The sequence below is a fragment of the Culex pipiens genome, chromosome 1 (assembly GCF_016801865.2).
Source record: "Culex pipiens pallens isolate TS chromosome 1, TS_CPP_V2, whole genome shotgun sequence".
Lineage (NCBI taxonomy): Eukaryota > Metazoa > Arthropoda > Insecta > Diptera > Culicidae > Culex > Culex pipiens.
This window is the reverse complement of record NC_068937.1, coordinates 87356188-87367834: the sequence shown is the minus strand read 5'-3', so window position 1 is coordinate 87367834 and position 11647 is coordinate 87356188. Positions and strand designations below refer to the sequence as shown.

Here is an 11647-nt window from a genome sequence, read left to right as displayed (position 1 = left end):
ATAAAAAATTTAATAGAAAATTCAATAAAAAATTTAATAAAAAAATTTAAAAAAAATTAATAAAAAATTTAATAAAAAATTTAATAAAAAATTTAATAAAAAAATTTAATAAAAAATTTAATAAAAAATTTAATAAAATTTTAATAAAACATGTAATAAAAAATTTAATAAAAAAATTATTTTTTTTTTTTAAATTTAATATTTTTTTTTTAATTTAATAAAAAATTTAATAGAAAATTTAATAAAAAATTTAATAAAAAAATTTATAAAAATTTAATAAAAAAATTAATAAAAAATTTATTTAAAAAAAAATTAAAAAAAAATAAAAAAAAATTATGAAACTAATAAAATAAAAAATTAAATAACAAATTAAAAAAAAAATTAATTAAAAATTAAATAAAAAATTTATTTCAAAAATTTAATAAAAAAAATATTCAAAAACTCAATGAACAGAAAAAAGGAAAACAAATTAAAGAATAAAATTAAAAAATTATAAAATTTGTTAATTTGACAATTTGACAATTTGACAATTTGACATTTTGAAATTTTGAAATTTTGACATTTTGACATTTTGACATTTTGACATTTTGACATTTTGACATTTTGACATTTTGACATTTTGACATTTTGACATTTTGACATTTTGACATTTTGACATTTTGACATTTTGACATTTTGAAATTTTGACATTTTGACATTTTGACATTTTGACATTTTGACATTTTGACATTTTGACATTTTGACATTTTGACATTTTGACATTTTGACATTTTGACATTTTGACATTTTGACATTTTGACATTTTGACATTTTGACATTTTGACATTTTGACATTTTGACATTTTGACATTTTGACATTTTGACATTTTGACATTTTGACATTTTGACATTTTGACATTTTGACATTTTGACATTTTGACATTTTGACATTTTGACATTTTGACATTTTGACATTTTGACATTTTGACATTTTGACATTTTGACATTTTGACATTTTGACATTTTGACATTTCGACATTCTGACATTCTGACATTTTGACATTTTGACATTCTGACATTCTGACATTCTAACATTCTGACATTCTGACATTTTGACATTCTGACATTTTGAAATTTAAACAATTTAAAAAACAATTATGTTAAATTTATCAAATAATTATTTGGGTAACGTAATTTTTGGATGCCCCTTTTCACATAATCGCTGAATGCTCCCCGTTTGAGATGACGGCAGCCCTCTGTCACTGCCGCCATGTTTATGAAACCAAAATATTCGATAACGAACATCAAGAAAACAAAGAAGAAAACCACGGTGTCTGCTGTCAGATTTTGAAAAATAAACAAAGTGCAGAGACGCTTTTTAAATTATGTTCTTTTTCACACGTTACACTTGCTGCGTGTCCAGGACTCTTTAAATAATGTTACTTCCGAGTGGAAATTTTGGATCCTCGGTCCCAGAATCGGATCGAATCGGATTTTTGCTTTTAATTGGTTAAAACTACTCCTGCTTCTCCGGCTGCTCATCCAGCCATCCGATTTGATAGTAATTAACTATTCTGGGGTTAAATATGAGATGAGCACATGGAGTCCCTTAGGGGGATTGCTCCATAGGGCGGCACGTGTCTTCCGGAGATTTCTACACAAACTACAAATCTTTCACTTTACACTTACCGGAAACGTCACTTTATCAGGGGAAATTAGCTGGAACAAGATCTCTTTGAACAACATTTAAAGAAAAGACGACACAACTTGAAATAGATTTAGACCATACATTTTTGTTTATTGGGGAGTAATCATGGGTAACAAGGGGAAAACTGATCCAGGAAGGGAAAGAAAAGGGGGATTTACTAGTACTTGCGCATTTTATTTAAGAAAACCTCAGCATGGTAGACGCTAAGGGTCACGTTGCGGCCGTTGCTGCTACTGATCCCAGTGAGAAAAATCGAGCCAAATCGGCTCGATCCTCGAGCCAAACTCGACTCGAGTCTCGACTCGACTCGACTCGATTTAGGCTCGAGTTTGGCTCGAGGATCGAGCGGGAATCGACTCGATTTGACACAAAAAACTCGAGCCAATCGAGCCAAGGAAACGTCAAACAACAGTGCCATCTGCATTTGGTATTCTGAACTATACGAAGCGCCTCCTAGCGGATTATCGTGAAACTAATTTATAATTTTTATGCCGGATTTACCTAGGTAAACTGGAGCATCAAATGAAAACGGCGGATTGACTTTACTAAGCCAATCGGCCCTTTTCATTGTTGGCACCAACTTATTAGAATGTATTATTATTTTTATTTGAATCGTATTTAAATTTACATTTCATTTAACAAAATATGTTATTAATTATAATTAATTTAACGCCAGATTGCCTTCTTCTCTTCCGCGATTGTCTTCTCTGCTTTGGAAGATTTTTCTTCCACTTTGTCAGGTTCACGACCTCCTCAACGTCATCATCCAGCGTAACCACGTCATCATCCGTTGAGCATACTCTTGGCTGATTCCTCCCCTCCATGACTTCGTCATCGACGACGACCTTCTTAACAAGTTGCTTGAGTCATTCCTGTTCCGCTTTGCGATGCAGGATTTCCAGATAAGGCCTCGACCAGCAGCTGTTAGCGTTCGCGGTCGTGCGGGTGACCAGCGCCAGCAGAGCTGCTCCGACGTAACCGGCGAGTTCGTCGTAGTCGATGGTCTCCTCGAGTTTGGTGATTTTTAGAATCTAAGCGCGCGCTTCGCGCTCTGGAGTTTCAAGCCAGATTTCCTGTTTAAAGCGACCGGAGCGACACAGGGCCGGGTCGAGCGCATCCCGCCGGTTGGTAGCACCGATGACGAGCACCTTGTCACCTTCTTTTCTTCGATTCGCAAAGGCCGTCCAAGCTGCATAGCAGCTGCGCAACGATTCGTCGTTCCATGTCCTTCTGCGCGGTGACGCGGTTCGCTGAGATGGCGTTGATATCGTCGAAGAAGAGTAGGCACGGCGAGAGGACCGTTGCCTGATTGAACACCTCCTGGATGTCCTGGATGCGTTGTTCCGACTTGCTGGAAACCCCCGCGACCAAATTGTGGCCCCCTTTGCCTGCCTGCATTAGAGAAAAGAAAAAGGTGGTTAGGTTAATCTTGAAAAAGTGGGTTTTTGGAAGTTCGATGAACTTACGCTCTCAGCACGGTGTAGTACTCGACGGCAAGCTCAGGCACTCTCGTCCGGGCGGGCAGGCTGGGATTGCTGCGGAGTTCGGCGGTGACACTGGTGCTGAAGTCCAGATGACGGAACGGTGACCGAGGGTTCGGGTTTGCGATTGATGGAAATCCGCTGACCAACTGTGGACTGATGCTGGCTCACCGATTCCGCCGCTGACTTAGGCATCCCGGAGACGCTCGTCGCGTATCCCCCAACCATAGACGCCGACATCATGCTCCCGTTGAACGTCATACTGTTGTGGTGGTGCGACAGCTCATCGATCGTTTGCTGTTGCTGTTGTTTGCGCTGAACCACACAGATCTTGCACAGGTCCCTAAACTGCGACACCTGGCTCTTGTCCGAGGCGAGCTTCAACTGGAACCCGGGCGGGGAGTATTCCTCGCGGGCGGCGGTTGGCGAGAGGTAATCTACTGTTTAGGGGGTGTTGGCATATTCGTTCGCTTCATGACTTTGTCATCGACGACGACCTTCTTGGCAAGTTGCTTGAGTCGATCCTGATCCGTCTTGCGACGCTCGACCAGTAGCTGTTGGCGTTCGCGTTCGGTGAGCATTCGCTTGATGGCGGTTGTGACTGCTGCGACGTAACCGGGGGCTAGATTGGCGTTGGCGTCGTAGTCCATGGTCTGCTCGAATTTGAGGTTTTTGCAGATGATTTTCAGAATCTGAGCGCGCTTCGCACTTCTGAATTCCGAGCGAGATTTCCTAGTCAAAGCGACCGACGCGACGCAGGCACGGTTCAAGCGCATCCGGCCAGTTGGTGGCACCGATAACGAGCACCCCGTCACCGCTTTCGATTTACGCCGTGCAAGCTACTTAGCAGCTGGGCAACGACTCTTAGTTCAATGTCCTACTGCGCGGTGACGCGGTTCGCCGAGATGGCGTTGTTCTCGTCGATGAAAAGTAGGCACGGCGAGAGGATCGCTGCCTGCTTGAACACCTCCCGGATGCCAGGCTACAACTCGCTGGAAACCTCCGCGACCAACTTTGTGGCCAGTCCAATCTTAAGCTGACCAGCGATAGCGTGCGCAAGCAACGTCTTCCCCGAGCACAAATCCACGCGGAGGCGGCACTCCGGGTGCTTCACTGCCGTTCTACGCATAATTGTCCCATGTCATTTTTGGTCGATTCTGACTTTTTGTAATTTTTTGGTTTAGTTTGACGTTTACTTTTCAAAAAACACATAAAATCTAGTACTTTGTTCGGAAACTCATTGAAAACAACACCAAGTCTGTTTGTCCCATCGTTGAACTTCTACGCATAATTGTCCCAACAAGTATTTTCTTTCACGAAGTTATCAGTTTTACGACGTATTGTGTCTTCTTTACCTATTGTTTAGCAAGAGGATTTGAAATAAGAGTGATAAACTGCTAACTGGCATGATTAGGGACTTATGGGGTGAATAGGGACCCACGGGACAATTATGCGTAGAAACACAAAAAACGGATGAAAAATTTCAATCGCGTTTTTCTCAGTTGCACTTTTTTGAACATGGGACAATTATGCGTAGAACGGCAGTTCACGTGCAGCAAAAACTCGCGCAAAATCTTTGCCATTCCACCAACATCATCGTAGTACGTGTCCACCAGCTTGGAATCAAATCGCTTTGATCGCTCCGACCGACCTCCTCTGCCTGCCTGCACTAGAGAAGAGAAGAAGTTAGTCTTGAAAAAGTGGGTTTTTGGAAGTTCGATGAACTTACGCGTCCAGCACGGTGTAGTCCTCGACGGTAAATTGATAGTAGCCGATCCTTGGTGGTTTTCCTTCGCGGCAAGCTCGGGCACACTCGTCCGGGCGCACAAGCTGGGATTGCGGTGTAGTTCGGGGTATCACTGGTGCTAAAGTACGGCTGACGGAACGGTGACCGGGAGTTCGGGTTGGCGATCGATGGGATCCCGCTGGCCAACTGGGGACTGCTGCTTGCTCGTGGTCCCACGGTTAGTGGGAGGGCCGGCCGATGGGCCGGTCTTTCCAAAGGAAGGATGCGTCTGGACGAGACCGTGCGTGGTCTTGAAGCTGTTCTTGGCGGTGGGCAGGGAGTCGGTGATGTGCGAGTTCCACTAGGATGGAGCAGGCGTCTGGTCGGCGGAGAATTTGTCTTCTGTGAAAGGGATAGAATTGGTAGTAGTTAGGAATAGTTAGTCATGTGTCCTTAAATAAGATTGTTGAAGGCTGTAGTATTCGTACTCCTTGTCGTCCTCAGAAAGCGTTTCTTCGACCAGGTCGTGACGTCACTTCCCATGCGTTCCTTCGTGGACAGGTACGCTACAAACTGTTTGCCACTTTCGGTCATCACCCCGGATCATGGCCTGGAACATTTCCTCTATCCAGGCGGATGCGTTCTTGCCGATCGGAGCCGGATCTAGTTCGCACGGTACTTTGCGGTTGCCAAAATAAGCTGTCGCATGCTTCCTCGTTAGCAAATTGGCCGCTGAAACCCTGTGGCCGGTGGACTCGGATCCCCGTCGTCCTCGTCACTCCGAACCTCCGGCAGCTGTACCGGTACCATCGGCGTAATCAACAGCACCATCTTTTTAAGCTCCAGCGGCCGGCTTGGGCGTCTCGTTGCAAGTGGCCGTCACCTCCTGGTCTCTGCTCACGCTGGAGGAACTTTTGTCGCCCTGGCGCGACCGCGATCAGCGTTTTCCTGCTGCTGCCTTTTGCTGCCGGAAATCGTTGAGGTAGATTGGACGACTTAAGGTTGGTGCGGATCTCTCAGATCTCCTCTACGGAGAACGAGTGCGGAATTAAGCTTGTGTTGCTGTTTTCGCTCGACTCAGCCGCCAACCCTGGATTGACCGAGGTCACTTTCCCACCCGCATTCGTCGTCGTCGCTCCGCCCCAGTTGACCTTCTTCGCCATCATCATCCGCACCGAATTGCCCTCATCCCTGTCGGACTAATCACTCAGACAGTAGCATGGATTCAGCAGCTGTGGTGCCCCAGTGTGGATTTTTGTACTGCAGCCGCAGCTGGCGCAGGTTCCAGGTGCTGTTGCACGTCGCATCCTGGCTGTTTCTTCGCCCATTACGTCGACGGCTCCCTTTCTTTTCCGACTTCATCTTGCTCAAGAGCTTCTTGTCCTTTTCAATCTCCTGCCGCTAACGGTCCTCGGGCTGCTTGAACGAATCCAGCAAATCTTCGTCGTCCTTGATGGCACAGCCCGGTTGGGCATACGGATTGTTTACTCCTCCAACGCTTCCGGCAGAGCTGGTGATCGTTGTGACTGATAGCGCTTCCTCTGGTCGTCGTACTGGACGAAGTCGATCGTATCGGGGACGACTTGTCACTGCTGCAGCTGCTAGTCGCGGACGGGACGCTCGGACTCGAGGACAGCTGCAAATGGTTCGGAGGGGGAAGGTTCAGTCTTTACAGTGATGATGCCTCGAGATCGACTGTGTTGAACCAGCTGACCGACGGTCCTGGTGAGATTCGGCGTGCTGGAAAATATGCTATTCAGATCCTATTCGATTTGCCGAACATATCCTCCAACGCGGAGGCCGTTGTTTGACAAGACGTTGGCCGTAAATTGACGCCAACTTTTCACGGTTTTACCGGCGTTCCAGGACCGCCCTAGGACAAAGTGCTGATCGCCGACTACGACTATTGCTGCAAAAGGAAAGATCAAAACAAAATTGTCCGTCGGACGCAGATTCAAAAACTTACCAGGTTGATCACGAAAAAAAATCTTCCCTATGAACACGCGGTTGCGAAGGAGCAAACAAAAACAATGAAATTTTTGCTAAGTCCGAGTTTGACAGCTCAAAAAAGTACATGCGACACCTACACTTGAAAAATAGAACTAAGTTGGCTCGAGTAGCTCGAGTGGACCTTTCACTGGGATGTTACTGCTCGCCTGGTGATCTCCTTCGGGTCATCGCCAGTGTCACACCGATGGCTTCCTCGGTGCTGCCACCGGACACGTTCATGCTTCACCCCGCAGGGCCACTTTCCCACACTTGGCAAGGGAAATCTTACAGTTTTTGGTAGCTTGCCATATGGTTACGGATGGCGGTTCGTTCCGCAGTCCGGGGAGTGGTACACGCGCGCACTATCTTCGTGGTCTAGACCCGAGCGAGGACACACCAGTTCGAACAGGGTTCCAGATTTGACGGACGTTACACTCATGCGATTCGTGTCGCAACACTTCACGCGCCCTGTTCAGACCACTTTTCTTCCGCATGCACTGTCCACCACTCTCACTCGGGTCGGGCGTACGTTACGGTTCCGGAAGTATAAAGCTCAGCCAGGATCTACTTCACCGTGGTGTGTCTTCAACACAGGTCACCTAGGCTTAACGTGGTGGACTTCACAGAACCCGTACTAATTGTTTTTAAGCTAGATTTTATTCGTGTAACGTTTCACTGTTTTTAACGGCACTAGCTTTAAGTTTTAACTTTTTAGATTTAAGAAAATCTGCGAAACTACGCCCTTTTCATTTGGTGACGGATGAATTGGGCGGCTACCGGTTCTTCACTCCTCCGGACTCAAATAGCTGGTGAAAATTAGGGCCCTATACGAGGGCGTTCACGGCTTTTATAGCTTTTTGCCAAACGCCAATCCCGCGTGTTCGAGCTCAACGTCCGGTTCCCCTTGATGACACTGACAGCTGGCGATGACAGACTGGCGATGACTGATGACAACAGTAGAAGCTCGAACATCACAGCGATCACAATGTTTAGGTTGGTGTCTTGGTTTAAATGAATGTCGACTCAGTGTATAGGGTTGGGTAACAAATTTAATAGGAAAAAGAATATAGGTATTTTAATAATTGCCAGCAATAAATAAGTTGAACTAATAGGAATAAATAAATGAATAACACCAAAAGACACCAACCATTCGGCTATTGAGTATTTATTCAACAAAGTTTCGAACATGTAAACACGGAGAAACTCGTTCAATAAATACACAGACATTTACTGACAATTTTGACTAACTCTATTTACAATTTTTTTTCTACTCAAGTTGTGTAATGGTAAAGTGTAAAGATGATTGTGACCAAGATAAACTGGTTACAGATTCAAGAGCTTCTTTGACTCCGGCCTCATATACACACGTAATATGTCTGGGAATCTGCCCTAGATAAACAGGACTACTTCAACCGAATTTTATAAAAAAAATACACCAAAATATTATTTTTGGTTAACCTCTTTCGCGTTCGCCATTTCCCTATTTTGATGTAAACAATCAGAATACACCAATACTACTTCATCTAAAGCTTTGTTGATGGTGGGCTCTTCACACATACTAATGCACATTCTCTATCCAATGCATTGTTTATGGTGGGCTCTTCACGCATACTAATGCGTAGGCTCTTCGAGGTTTTGGTGACTGTCAAACGTTCCAGACGTTTACAGTGGTGCCAGAGGGCTGGATGACGGCTTATAACGATATCCGCCACCAGGGGCGCAACGATTTTTGGATGAATTAGGGGTGAATTCTCGTGTACGATTCAATGTTGTGCTCATGTGTGCGTTTAAGTTGCTTTCTTGGATGAACTCAAACCAAAAGTTGACCTTGAATAAACAAAACGTTACTTAATCCACCTTAAGGTGGTTGGTGCCTTCCTCGCATTCATGTTGTATTTAGGTTGTATTTACAAATTAATTAAAGAGTTTTTTTTTATTTATTTTTTTCATTTTTTTATAATTATTGATTTTACTTGAACAGCAATTTTCAATTCTTTTTTTTACCAACTCTCCAAAATAAAGGAGAAAAGTCTCATGAGTTATATATTTCAGTAAAAAGTTCGTGTAAATATTTGTCGAGACAAAATGATGTATTCAGCAGCATAATTTATACAGATTTTTTCCAGAAGAGACGCAGACACTGCTTAAGCAATGTGGCAACCGGGCGATATGCATGCAAGGGGGTGTGGCTGCCAATCCCCCGCTTAGACCAAAATCCCTACGCATGCTGCGACTCTCGCGCGTAAGCAAAAAGGCCCGGCCTTTGAGGTTATGCAAAAATCACCCTTTTTTGTAGCTACAAAAAAACTTTTTCATGGCATAACTTTAAAAGTACTTCATTAAACAGAATAAAATTTAATAGGGTCTTAGGGGACCCCAAAACGAACAGAATAAGGCGGATCCGGCCAAAATCGGTTCAGCCAGTTCTGAGATAATCGTGTGGAAAAAATCATGTCTACACACATCTCCACAGACATTTGTTCAGAATTTGATTCTGAGTCGATAGGTATACGTGAAGGTATATCTAGGAGTCGTATTTAAGAAGTTCATTTTTCGAGTGATTTTATAGCCTTGCCTCAGTGAGGTGAGGAAGGCAAAAACGAGAGCACGCAATGTAAACAATGAATAACACGTTTTGTTTGGTTGACCATTCAGTGCGTTGCCCCGAAGTTCGATTGAAATTGGTTGCTGGAGTCCCGAGTTATAATTACAAATGTTTACGGTAGTCTTACTTGTACGTGCGTCAAACGCATCCTGACCTGCAATCCCTTTGGCCAATTGTCGCACTTAAATCAATTTTCAGGGAGTGACAAGTGTCGTGATCGGGGACTTTCTTTTATAATAAAAACACAGATATTTTGCAATTAACAAACAACACGTCTTATTCCACAGAAATTAACCACAAAACTGATTTGACAATCTTCATTCTCTCTTTCGCCGGCCGCGCGCATCTCGTTGTTTTCTCGCTCGTTGTTCTCTCTCGCAGCTAGCTAGCGCGCTCTCGCACGCAATCCACAATCAGCTAACAAGGCAATATTCATGAAGGTGCGCACTTTTTGTTGCGCTCTTAACTCTTATTTATAAATTATATCAATCTTATAATAAATACTCATTTAATAATTTATTACATATTCAATCCTGCAACCCATAATCCCTACATTCTCCCTCTTTTCTACTCTCAAGATGACGAATATCAATCATAATTCCTAACAGAAAAATTGCATGAATGCTAAATCAATCAATGTTTTATTTTTAAATTTCCTAAAAGATTTTCGTCGGGTTGCTCGACTTTGTTTTCATGCTGATCTAAATACGAAAGCGCAGTCTTCGAAATGTTTCATCTATGTTGTCCAAGAGACTGACATCCGATCGCAGGAGTTGTAGAAAATGCGCTGATGAGGTTGAAAATTTAAAATACCTGAAAATATAAGAAAAAGAAAAACGAGGAGAAAAAAAAAACCACAAATATTTCTCAAATAAACGCAGGTTTATCAATTTTTTATGCAACACGGGATTAGTGATTGTTAACCTGATTTTCTTTAAATTTCATGTAATTTAAAATTAAAAAGCAAATTTTACAAACATTGCTGAAACAACACAACACGATTTAAAAAAAATAATTCAAATTCAAAAGCAATTTTTATTATTTTAAACATTTCGAATTAAATGGAATCACATTATTTTTATTTATTATCATTTTGTGAATATGAAATATAAAACAATGTGTTCTAAATTCAAAAATCTAACATGTTGCTGACTTAATTAACAAATGAAGCATAATCCTGGCGTTTTTAAAGTTTTAAATTTATGTGTACCATAAAAAAAAAAACAAAGAATAAACATTTCTAAAAATATATACAATGTGGTAATTTATTTAACTTATTAAAAAAAATCTGAAACAAAAACTATGACAGGCACAGATATTGTTTTTACTCAAATTTACACTTTGAATTTATGTGCGCCCGCCATGGAGTTCAAACCGATCAATGGATTATGAGCCCAAGCCCAGTGCCACGTCCTAGAGACCCTAAATAGGGAGACTGGTCTAAGCTTGCTAAAGCGATCTGGCAACGTATGTTTTGAGCTTGGCAACAATGATAAGTTTTGCTGGGCGTAAAGGATCTCTACCACGTCCGATTGATCCACCAGACGGGACTTGAAGGTAAACATAAACTGATTTTAATATTAAATGCAGACGTGACGAAAAGTATATGTTTGTAATTAATACCCAAAAACACCCAAAATGGATCTACAAGCAAGCTTATTCCTTCCTCATTTTCAATATTTTTATCTGTACTTTTCTGTAATTTATTCCCAACCAAGCTGTACAGCTAAAACAAACAACATTTTTTTTTTAAATAAAGGCTAGTATGGAAATCGGAAGGAAAGGGGTCAAGAAACAGCTTTACGAACAGCAGACCAAAGGAGAGGGAGCGTTTTCTTGGGGCATTTCTTCACCCTATCTGGCTTGCTTTCGCTTCAACTGCTGCCCATTTGAATTTTTTTCTTGACCGGTTCCTTCCGATGTGCCTACACCGCTTAACATTGTATCAAAAATTACCGCATTTTAACTAATTTTGAAACTGTTAATATCATGGCAAAAATTACTAAAATGCAAAATCAGTAATATTTTTGAAGAATTTGTTTTCATCAGTACCGGTACACTTTTATAAAATAAAAGATAGTCCATATTTCAGTTTAAGATGATTTCTTGAAAAGCAATCTCAATAAATGAAGCAAATTGCAAAAATAATATAAATAATT

General features: G+C 42.0%; 1 pseudogene; it reads right to left on the bottom strand.

Annotated features, from left to right (window-relative positions):
- Window positions 1-2256: 2256 nt before the first annotated feature.
- Window positions 2257-7123, bottom strand: LOC120426901 (uncharacterized; annotated as a pseudogene).
- Between the last annotated feature and the right edge of the window lie 4524 nt (window positions 7124-11647).